This window comes from Epinephelus moara, chromosome 6 (assembly GCF_006386435.1).
Source record: "Epinephelus moara isolate mb chromosome 6, YSFRI_EMoa_1.0, whole genome shotgun sequence".
Classification (NCBI taxonomy): domain Eukaryota; kingdom Metazoa; phylum Chordata; class Actinopteri; order Perciformes; family Serranidae; genus Epinephelus; species Epinephelus moara.
Genome location: NC_065511.1, coordinates 44,414,207 through 44,426,734, shown reverse-complemented (window position 1 = coordinate 44,426,734; position 12,528 = coordinate 44,414,207). Strand labels below are relative to the sequence as shown.

Sequence of the window (12,528 nt, the reverse complement as noted above, 5' to 3'; positions counted from 1 at the left end):
GTCGCCACCGTGCTCCCGTTTAATGACTCATTCCAAGAGCAGAAATAAATGCATGGTTTCCGCAGGAAGACACAGAAGCTTTATCAAACTGCATTCTGACCACAAACAGGCGACAGATTGATTCTATTTTAAAGCTCCGTGAGTCACCGCTTCTTTTCAGCGCTTACAGAAAGAGCTACAGGGAAATAAAGAGGCGTTTAAGACCCCCTCCAGACATGTTCCACACGTAAAAATACTGTGCTTTAAATCACAACATTGCCTTCATTACCTCATCACAAACACCTCCTCATCCTCCTCCTCTTCCTCTCAGAAACATCCACTCATCATCAGTATACTTGTGTTTTTACATTTCAAAATGTTTAACGACACGATTCAGGAGCTGCTGCTGATCATTTCATTATCAATTATTTTAACCATGAATCATTTAGTGAGAAATGCTCAAAGTGACGTCTTTAAATTTCTTCTTTTGTCCAACCGACAAACCGAAACACACAAACTCTTCATGTCCTGTCAAAGACACAAACTCTCAGTTTTAAGCAACACGAAACAACAAATGTGTCACGTGCGTGCTTGAAAAATGACTGAAACAATTTTGATTGACTAATCAATGAATGGACAAACGGCTGCAGCTGTGCTGATACAAGACGTCTCCTGCTTCACACTCAGTGTGTCTGCATCACATGGTGTCAGTTACATGTCAGACCATGACTGGCTGTAAAATAAATCCTGCTCACATGTAAAGATGTTGGATGAATTAATAACCCGGAACATAATGATGTGTGAATTCATTTTGACACAAATAAATGTTCAACATGTCAAATGTGTTTTCATTCAACAGTTTTTCACTGCAGCTGTTTAAAAGAAATTTGGACGGAACATCAATAAAACTGCTCTGATAAAGAAATCACAACATTTCAGTCCATAAAGAAACGTGTGTAGTTCAGAGTGACCACAGGAAACACACAAACTGACATGGAGAAGTGTTTGTTTGCTCAGCACGAGGAGAGCTAGCTAGTGTTAGCTGTTAGCTGTTAGCAGCTAGTTTATGTTAGCTGTTAGCAGCTAATGGGTAGAGCTAACAGCTAACGGAGGTCACATTGAGTCACATCATGATGCATTCAGGCTCTATTCAGTAAAAATGAGTGTCGGTGGAAGATAAATGGTGTGTTCAGGGTAATATTTTGGTTTGTATAAATACAAATATAAAGGGAGACTGAAAAGAACTGACTGACTTTAAAACAGTCCAGTTATTATTTATAATGTAGATTTATTTGTTTCTCTGGAAACATCAGGAGAATAAATAACAACTACTAAATAAACAACATAAAAACATTTGTAAATAAAAACATCAGTATCGGCCCAGAATTTCAAAATGTGTCTGTGTGTCCCTGATGGGTGACACACGCCATCTGTATTTAGATTAAATAGGAGAAAAGATTTCAATGGTTCTGATATTAGGAACACACACACACACACACACACACACACACAGGTTTGGCTCAGAATTCATGATCTATCAGGACAGAGCTGTGATCAGACACAGACACTCGAGGAGAGTAAATGACTTGTGACACGTGGTGGGCAGAGGCAGCTCGAGTGTTGACGACTCGATCTGACGGGTCTGAACGTCCCGTTTGTTTTTCAGCTCTCAGTGTTGACAGGAGGCCTGGGGGAGAGCGCCGGACGCCGCCTCAGCAGAAGCCTGCTCGACAGGCCGGTGTGAGCGTAACAGATCTGACGCTCTGCACTCGGAGCGGCAGAGTGTCAAGTCGCCATGGAAACGGAGGCGGCTGTTTGGCAGGTTCGAGTGGCTTTTGGTTTGAAACACTTGTTCAGTTCAGGGGCTTCAGCTGCGGCGCTACTTCTCTCACCATTATGAACAAGCTCCAATTGCACAGTGCTCCCTTCCTCTGATCATCCTCCTTTTTTTCCTTCCTCTTCTTCCTCCCCCAGCTCAGTGAAGCAATCATCACAGCCCCGTGGTGCGAGAGCGTCTTAGCTACGGCAGATAAAGGCTGGGAGATTGTCAGTAATGACGGGTCCACCAGCGCTGAAACTTCCCAGAGCTGCTTGTTTCAGCAGTAATTACGACGGGGGAACGGCGCACCGTGACTGGCTCTAAAAAGCTTACCAAGCCCTTTGCTTGTGATGCCATGTCAAGTTTTTTTTACAGTAGGAGAGTCGGTCGGAGGAGTAACGTGGCTTAACAGCTAAACATGTGTGAAACAAAGAGGTAAAAGGAGCGGCGGCGGCGGCAGGGGGGGGGGGGAGTCGGTGAATAGGGATGAGATTGGATCATTGGAGCTCGGTGTTCTCCAATCACAGCTCTGTGAAGAAGAGATGAGACAGGTAGATGACAGATGATGGAGGAGGACGAGGGGCGCTGAGAGGCAGCAAGGAGAAGGAGTGATTGAAAATAACCACAAACAGGAAGAAAGCTCTGATAAAAATCCTCGGCTGTGCCACAAGGAAAAAAATGAATCCATCATCTGGGCTCCTGGTGCCACTTTGTGTGAAGCCGGCCCTCAGTCATCACCTCCTTCACCCTCTCATCTGCTTCCTCCTCGCCTCCTGTTCTCGTCCCTCCCGCCCACTCAGCCCCTGATCCCTGAGATGCACATGTGCTCATGAGGAGAGCGCTTAACCCTCCTCTCCATGGATCAGCCCTGCCGAAGGTGTGCGCTGATGTGGAGAGAAACTCCACGTACCGACAGCAGCCGTGGAGACGGCGTTCCACTTCTTCATCTCACAGCCAGGCAGAAATTGGATATTGAGTGCAGGGGCGAGGCCCGCTGAGGAGGCCTGAATGAAGATGAACACATTTCAGACACCCACACACATGTCGAGGTACGAGCCGCTCGATATTATTGAAATTGGTGGGAGTTAGGGAGGCTCCCGGGACGGAGGGGGATTTAGTGAACGTGTCCACTTGTGTCGGCGACCACAGACGAGTCATCCATCACGGGTCAGTCACACGGGCAGAGCTACGGGCCGAGGGCGGTCCTGATAAAGGACGACTTAATTCAAGTGAGTCGGCTCAGCAGAAAAGAAAAGGATCAAGATAATTACATTCATCCAGAGCAGCTGCTCATTTACAGCTTCATATGGACAGAAATATATTTATCTATATACACCTTTACACAGCCGACCTCCGTCCAGCTGACGGCAGGTTTTACTGTCACAGCCATGAACTGACCTCTGAGTAAAACTGTTGATGGCTGCAGCAGAGACGGGCAGCAACAGTCAATTTAATATTTAATATTTAACAACAATAAAAATAATGGATCTGATTCTTAAACAACTGACAATAAAAAGATTTACGCGCTGTGTGCCTGAAACCTTTGGCTCACATTTTACTCACACTACAGATCACATTTGAGAGCAGCGACAGATTGATAAAGAATGTAGAACAGAAAAAATTAAGATTTGGGCATCAGTATAAAACACACATATTATTCTGGGATGTAATACTGAGAGATGCAACTTAGGCTTCACTGTACACGTCACTGTGTGGGAATAAATGCAGCTAAGACATTGGTACATGGACGTTTGCATTCACGATCTGGAAATGTGTAAAGACACAGAAATTTTGTGGAAGTGAAAGATGAAGCGAGCAGCCAAAGCAGTGTTCTAGCAGCCAAAATGGACGACAGAAGGAACAGATCGCTGAACTGACTGGAATATTCTCACATAGCTGTGAAGACTGCTCTCTGATTCTGGATTTCTAAGGACGTCCTGCACCGGACGACTGATATCAGGAGGTGAGAACAAGAAGAAGAAAAAAGTGGTTACATGTTAAATGAATCCTGAAGTTGTCGAGTGCTCACGCCCTGCCAGCCTGCACAGACTGATTTAGTGATGAAACAGTCGATTAATTGATCAGCTGTTTGTGGAGAAATCAGAAACTATTTTGAATCAGTGAGTTATTAATGTTTGGATTCTTTTCTCAGTTTGATTCATAAAATATATAAACAATGGATGAAGTTGGTGTGAAGACTTCGGCTGTCACCATCTTGGATTTCTGGAGCCAGAAATGACCATATTTGGGCGAGTGGGTGGAGCTGTGGAGGAGCCGAGGACACTATCAGCAGACAGCATGTCACTCATAGAGGCCCCGCCCCTTTAGTCCAAGTTATGGCTGGGCGCTCGACACTTCTGACAGAAGAAGGTGTCGCTCTACACTTTTCTTTCATGTGTGACCTGGAGAATTTTGTTATGTCGCAGACGTCATCAAACTTTGTCGCACAGTGTCATTGGTGGTGTTACTATTGTTGTCACGGAGACAACAAGAGTTTTAAATCAACACCGACTCTGAGCTGCGTTCAGCGTCTCCGTCCACAGAAGCAGCGTCTGTCAGCTGAGAGGACACAGGACGGTCAAACTGTCTCCACCAGGCTGACTGACAGCAGACGTTTACTGAAGCTAAATGTTTCTGCTCCACGGGAAGAAATCAGTGTTTGTATTTATTGATTACTGATTTTATTCCCCGCCCACCACAGAGAGTGAGGGGAATCAATCAATCAATAAAAACGTGCAGGGGGTCTCTGGTTACCATGGAGACGACTGAAAACTTTCTCAGCAACCTAAACTGAAAACGCTGCACGACTGTTTAATTTCTGTCGAGCGACATTCTTCAAAAGCATCGAACACCATAAATCAGCTGTTAGTGAAGTTTAACTTTAACAAAATGTAAACAGGTGAGTTCATGAGTGTTGAAATGATCTACACACTTACACACTTACACACCACACCACACTTGTGCTGCATGTTTTTGTGACTGTGAACACAGAGTTAGATTTCAAAATGTTCCTGACTGTGAGCCGTCCTCCTGCAGCTCCTGTTAATGAGTCCATACGTCTGTAAGAATCAAACATGGGGATGAATCCCTGCGACTGTAATACCTGCACCAATCAGAGAGCAGACACATTGATTTCTTAAAACCAGCAGGCATCAACTGAAGCACCTTCATTTGTCAGCGGCCGGCACCTCAATAAACAAACTCTATTACAGCCGAGCTGAGCGCATTTACATTCCAGCAAACAGCTTGCAATTACCCGTTTAGATGGCATACGTTGGCAATTAATACAGCAATCTTGGTTAATGCCCCACCTAGGGAATCAGCAAACATCAATTAGAAGAAATAAGAGAGGCTCTCAGATAAACGGCCTCCTGCTCTGCTGCCGTCGCTACATGATGCAGGCAATAAAAATAAAATAAACCCGAGAGTCAGAGACACTGTGGTGGGTGTGAAAACTGTCTCTGCAGCTGAACCAGCTCGGCTCACTGTGACGGCCACACCACGGAGGAAACCACCAGCTCCTCTGATCAGACCGATCAATAACCTCAGACTGCATCAACTGTGCCATAAACCACCAGCTCTAATGATCAATACAGTCTACACTATAGTCTCCACTGTTCTGCTGCCAATCAGACTGATCAATAGTCCGTTTACACCATCTCGTCTCTGCAGCTCAGTGGACGATGAGTCTGACGGCCTGGACAGGAAACCATCAATAACCTGCTGCAGGGCTGAACCCAACACTTACCATCAGTATTGATTAATCAGCTGATTATTTCCTCCATCGATCATTTGATTGATAAAATGTCAGACAGTAGTGAAACATGTCTGTGCGACGATCAGGAGCTCAGAGAGTTGCACACTCACAATCACAGTAACTTCAGGGCAGAAAACTCAAATCAAACGACGCTGAATTAACGCTGCATCAATGAGCTCATTATTACCTAAATATAAAGGTCACCAGGATGATCAATATCAGTTAATGTTCACACTGCGAAGTATTTCCATAAAGTTACAACATGTAATATTTCACAATAAGTGACATTATTATCACGTCACAGGCCTTTACTGTGATATTTAACCATATACAGAGTTTTACTGTGAAATTCATGCAGATAAATAAAATAATTTTACAAAAGTACTAAATCACAGTAAGATTACAGGTAAATACAGTAACTCTACAGCAGCATATTTCTAAATCACAGTTACCAAATGTACATAAACTGTGAGGTAAATAATGTAATTTACAGGAACATGCTGATAAATCACAGTAACATGCAGGCTGTGACATCACAGTAAACAGCTGTCATGTCACAACTATTTACTGTAAAACTTACACAGTAATTTCCTGTGAAAGTGATGCAGCTAGTAGCCAATAATTTACTGTAACTGCACAGTCAGATATTTTACAGTGATTTTACAGTAAGATCTTTAAACGTTACAGAAACAGCTGAAAATAACAGACAGAAACAAGTTTTACAGTTTTCTGCCTCAAAGTGACGGCTGCTGTTAGCGTGACGTCTTATAAGCGTGACGTCTTGTAGTCATAAAGGACTAAAACAGAGCAAACGAGACATGACCTGGAGCTCTGAGAATCTGTCTCAGCCTCAGTGATTAATAACTGAGAAACTAAACAAGAAATGAATGAAGACCATCAGATTTAACTCCTAACAAAAAGACGTGTGTTCATCAGTCGCAGCTCTGAGGCAGGTCTGTGACGTCAGCAGCTGAAGTCTGTGCTGCGCTCAGGACAAAGTACTGCAGGTGAACACACTGATACCATCTCCATCTGAAGTCAGCGACACTAACGACACAAAGTTGAATGAGCGAGATCAAACTCGATCACAGCTGCTGCTCAGAAAGCCTCCGCTAATGACATAATCCTCCGTGTTGAGCTCCAGCTAACTAACCTTTACACAGGGTTACCCCGGGGTCAGCCGCCCAACGGCTTACTGACGTCTCAGTGTGTGTGTGTGTGTTTCTGAGCATGGAGGACAGAATCATGTCTAATCCCAGACCCCAGGGGTCCACTCACAGTAATCACCTTGTTGCACGTGCAGATGATCTGTTGAATAACTCAGAGAAAACTCTGCAATCAGGTCTCATTGTGATCAGTGTGCACGTGACTCATTACAGCTGTGAGGACACCTGATCACTGACACATACCTATAAACACACTGTATGGACTCATCCAGCAGTGTGTGTGTGTGTGTGTGTGTGTGTGTGTGTGTGTGTATCTGCAGAGGCTCCGTCCTCTGACTCAGGTTTAATATTGTTCTGTGTTCAGGGTGTTTCTGGGCTCAGGTGAGGTCAGGACTTAATAAAACGGTGGTGACCAGGTGTCTGACTGTAACCAGCACACGGTCAAGAGGAAGCTACCAGAATCACAACACCGAAAAAACTGCCATGGTTGTGTGACTCCGCCCACCAGCTTTAACACCACAGTGAGCTGAGTGACATCTGTTAGAATATAACGCCCGTCCAATCAGAGACATCTGTGACAAAACATTAACAATAACTGGACCCAGTATCTGGACGGACTCATCAGTGCTGGATCTCTGACAGGTTCAAGGAGCCCAGATCTTCAGCACCCAGACGTCCTGAGTGATGTGAAGTGACGAGGCCTCGCTGAGATCAGTCCCAGCCTGAAACAGACTTCAGAAGCTTCTCGTCTGTTTCCTGTCAGAGGACGAATCTGTCAGACTCACTCTGGTGATCGACCTCGCAGTGAACTGTGGATTCTGGCAGCACATTGTGAAACAAACACTGAACTACAGCCACTTCACAGTTACACTCCTCCACCAACCAGCCAGAGGACGGTCTGCGTCCACGTCTGTCCTGAGCGGGGCCGACCTCAACGCTTCAAACCTTCCATCGTGGTCATCGACCTCCAATCAGCACGGTTCATATTTTAATAGAAAGATGAATCAACACATCATTTCACATCAACACTGTTTATGGACAGAAAACATGATGTCACAGAGACTTTGACCTTTGACCTTTGACATCAAACACTTATCAGCTCATTGTTGAGTCTCACTGGATGTTTGCGTGGAGGCGTTCCTGAGAATATGTTCTGGCGTTGGCGGTGCAGAGACACAAACTCTGCAGATGTGTTGGTGTTCAGACGTGATAAACAGGAAGAGATACTACATGTCAGCAGTGATTTTATGCTGAGTCATGCTTCATCTTTATGTGAAACAGCTTGTTTGATGATATTTATACTTTTCTGTATTTCAGCAAACTGTCTGCTGTATATTTTTATGACACCATGAAGCCGTGCGTACACCAGACCTCACAGCTCCGTCTCTCCCATCAACTCAACCTCTCCCGGGAGACGACCAACGTCTTCGTCACCGCAGGAGCAGCAGCAGGAGAGCCGAGGTGAGGCCTCACAGTCTCTGCTTGCGGTGAAGCTCATTTACTCCCACCTCCTCAAGTCTCTGTATCCCTGGAACTTTGAAGTCCAGCCAGCAAAGAGCTTTGAAAAAGCCTGCAATCTCCCCACCATGACCAGGCAGAGGATTAGCCAAGCCCTGCAGGACCGAGTGGAAAGAGGACGGAAGAGGGCTGGAGGAGGAGTGGCGCCATTTCCACAAGGGCCATGTATGTGGGAGCAGCTCTCCCTGCGGCCTGAGCTGTGGGGGATTAACAAGCTACTAAGGAAGCAGAGAACAGACCTCCAGCCCCTTTTTCATGAGCTCCACAGAAACCAATTTACAGCCCAGAACCGAGGGGGGGGGCTCCTGCTTCAACTCAAGTCTTTGTTGTGTCGCTCACTAAATCTGCTTTTGTGGGACGGAGGACATTTTCAGGAAGCACGCATCTACAAAAGCTTTCAATAATTGATGGAGGAACATTTCAGTGGTCACAGAGAGGAGACGCAGCTCAGCTCCTAATCTCACCATCACTCTGATACCATCAGTCACGGGGGAAGTCACCCTGGAAACTTTGTTTTCCCTTGTGAGATTATTCAGCTTTTATCCGTCCTCCGCTCCGCTGTTTGCCGACACTTTGGGCTGTAAATATTTCATAAATGCTCTGCTCTCAATGCATTTTCAGTCCGTGCATTATCCGGCTCTCCCACACCATCACACAGACCAGTATAATGTGCTCGCCGTGCTGCTGCTGTAAATCTGGATTATTTTAGGCAAACAGGTGAGAAGAGAAAGGCTGTTTCACCACAAAGGGAGACGGGCAGGTCTCACCGAAGTGTAACTGAGTATCTGCAGCATCTCAGGATCCGATCTGACGGCACTATCAATAATACAGACTGAGCTCAGCAGTGAGGAAACAACAGGAAAAGGCCCGTCCATACGCCGCCGCCTCGCCATCACTGCTCCTCAAGTAATGGGGTCTTTTGTCTTGTGTGTGACGGAGAGGAGCTGGAGGACTCTGCCCTTCATCCCTTTGTTGTTACACAGTCTCTTGTGGAAACGGAAGATTGGCCCAGAAGGCGTGGGTGTGCCATGAAGAGCCAGGCGGCCGTGCAGGCACATCAGACTTGAGCGGTCTTAATAAAGCTTCCCTCTATCCACCCCAGAGATCTCCTCACCCCAATTATACGCCTGACACCTCCACCCTCCTCCATCTCCTCTTATTTCTCACCCCCCCACCCACCCACCTCACCATCCAGTTCCCAGCTCTGATCACAGCTCTCCCTTTGAAGCTCTTAAAGCCCCCGAGGCTCGCACACATCAGACTGCTGGTGGCGTTTGCTTCACAGTCCGCCGCCGCCTGAATTACATCAGGAATGTATCTCTGCTGGTATTGACAGAAGACCGCCACTGTTCAGCTCCTGACCACGTCAACTTCACTCCAACTTCACACACAGACAGTAAACAACAGTGTGTCTACTGTCTGGCGGGGCCCTCTACATATCTGTGCCCAGGGGCCAAACTGTCTCACACTCCGCCCATGGCTGAGACTCACAAGAACATCAGTACACTTGAGATAATAATAATGAAGCTGATAGGCCGACATGTGTTTGAACTGTGAGTGAGGAGTTTGCCTCGCTGTTACGGACACTGCACAGTTATCAAGTGTTTGATAACACACGAAGGGTTCATGGGAAACACGTCATCATCCATGATGCTGTTGTTGTTGGTGTATTTGTGTGGATAAACCAGTTTGTCTTTGCCTATAACAAGATGGATTCATGTTTATGTGTATTTTAATTCTTGAAAAAGAAAAAAGATTTGTCGGCCCCCTGCAGTGACTCTGAGGACCCTGTAGGGGCCACGGGCCCCCAGTTGAACCCCCTGGGTGGAGACAGACCAGATTACCTGGTAATAACACAGAGCGTGACGCAGCGCCTGAACGAGTCCATCATGTTTCAGATAAAGCTGCACTGACTGAAGCGGAACTTTCTCCTGTTAATAAAACCTGTGTTGTTTACACGCCGCGGCTCACTTCCTGTCCAACAGTGTGAACCAAAACAATCCAAATTACAACACGCCACAAAAGGTTAACTCCTCTGATGAGGTGCACACAAACAGACTGAGCCCCACACACACACACACACACACACACACACACACACACTGCAGCAGCACAAAGACATGTTGGGGCAGAGCAACAGACCTGCAGCAGCGGCAGCGGCTCTGTCGTCGTCTCTCCTCTCTGTTTTCAGACATTTCTGCTGGTTTTACCTTCAAACGCCTTCAAGGTCACAGCAGGCCGGCATCTGGCCAGCCATCTGTTTCCACACATCCCACGAGGCGTCCTGTCATCGGCGCTCCTTGGCCCTGTCCTCTACTGTCCACAGTCAGGCTCACTGGGGAAAAGCCCGGCCAGACACAATAACTTCTGCCTCATGCTACAGGTTATTTCCCCTCCAACTCCCCGACCAGTCCGCCGCACAGCTCACCTCACACACAGCTCGCCCTAACACACAGCTCACCTCACACAGGTGGGACGCCTCATTAGTATGCAGCACACTCACCGCTTCATATTCTGAGTCGTCAGGTTTATTTGTGTTGAACTCTGCAGCCTGTGCAGCATATGGCACCTTCAATCCTTAAACAAGTGTGTTCACACACAGAAACACCTGAGAGCAGAGGCTCCGCCCACTGCTGCACTGCATCTCTGTGTGTGAAAGGTTTCCATCTACAACATCTACAAGTGTCTGTCACACCTGCCTCAGGTAGATCTGCCTTAAAGAAACAGTCAGCAGAGTCTGCATTAACAGCCAGCTTCCAAAAACCAACTCTGTCTTTGTCATGACGAGTCTCGTACAGCAGCTGAGAGACTTCTCAGAGACACTAAAGAAAATGAAGTGTTAATCTTTACAGTAGCAGCTGTACGACCACACACACACACACACACACACACACACACACGACAGTAATATCGATACGAACACGTGATTATTGTAATAAATAATAAAGTAAATAAAATAACTACGATGGTTAAAAACACACGAGGACACACTCTCTCCTTCTTTCTTTTCATCCCTTCTTCTCTTCCTCCTCAGCTCAGTCTTTTTACCTTTGTATAAAACCTGTTTTCTATAGTCTCTTCCATCTTGTATTCAATAGTTGAGTTAGCGTTTAGTCAACGTGCTGCTGCTCTTAAAGTTCTAAAAACCCTTCTCAGTGTGCAGAGAGCAGCTGAGGTGCTCGCTCAGGTAATAATCACTCAGACGGCCAAATGATTGAGCTCTGAAACATGTTAACGTCTGTAGCTTCTCTCATGCCTGTCAGACACTGCGGCAGGACCAGAACATGTGTGTTTATTTCTGTATGTAATGATGAGATATTATTTATGTGTCTGTCAGTCTGCTCAGATCTGACATCTTCATCACAGTGAGAATAAACCTGCAGCTTTATGTGTCATTCATCCTCCACAGGTGTGAAACCTGTCTGAAGCAGTTTGATGTGGATTTTATGATCGTCACATAAATAAATGTGTGTGTGTGTGTTCGTCCTGACGCTGCTTCATCACAGCAGGGAATAAATACTTTACTGAACACCCTGAAAACACGATCTGAAATATTTCTCTAGAGTAACGTAACATAACATAACCTGGCAACATAAACAGGCAACTCAACAACCATCATCATCATCATCATCATCAGCTGAGCCTCACCATCTTGAGACCTGTAAAACACAGAAATAATCTGTGCAACAACAACCTGATCCAACACACAGAAAACTCTCTCAAACTCTTCACAGGTTTCACGACCAACATAACGCAGACAACATTTGTACATGTTACAACAAGTCATGAGCAGGAAATATGTGCTTAACCCACATGTTTAGAGGGCTGTGATCATGTGACCACTGACAGGACTGACAGGAGTAAATCAGGAGGCAGGTTGGGACGTCTCTCACGAGACTGGTGCTTAGATCTGTGTCAACTAAGGTTCATCCTCACCATGTGTCTCCTCCTAACCCTCTGTCACTGTACACTCAGAACATGACGTAACTCATGGGACGCTAACTAAGGATGTGACATCACAAACGGTCAAACACTGAACAACAACCCAACATTTCATGAAGATCAGTGAGGACACTTCCTCTGTTTCTCTAACTGAGCTCGTTTATCTATTCAATTCAATTCAATTTTATTTATAAAGCCCAATATCACAAATCACAATTTGCCTCACAGGGCTTTACAGCATACGACATCCCTCTGTCCTTATGACCCTCACAGCTGATCAGGAAAAACTCCCCAAAAAAAACCCTTTAACGGGGAAAAAAAACGGTAGAAACCTCAGGAAGAGCAAC

The 12,528-nt window shown here is 45.9% G+C and overlaps 1 protein-coding gene across 4 annotated transcripts in view; it reads right to left on the bottom strand.

Annotated features, from left to right (window-relative positions):
* sema6e (sema domain, transmembrane domain (TM), and cytoplasmic domain, (semaphorin) 6E) overlaps positions 1–12,528 on the bottom strand; it is a 186,701-nt gene that overhangs the window by 138,572 nt on the left and 35,601 nt on the right. The gene's annotated exons all lie outside the window — the stretch shown is intronic.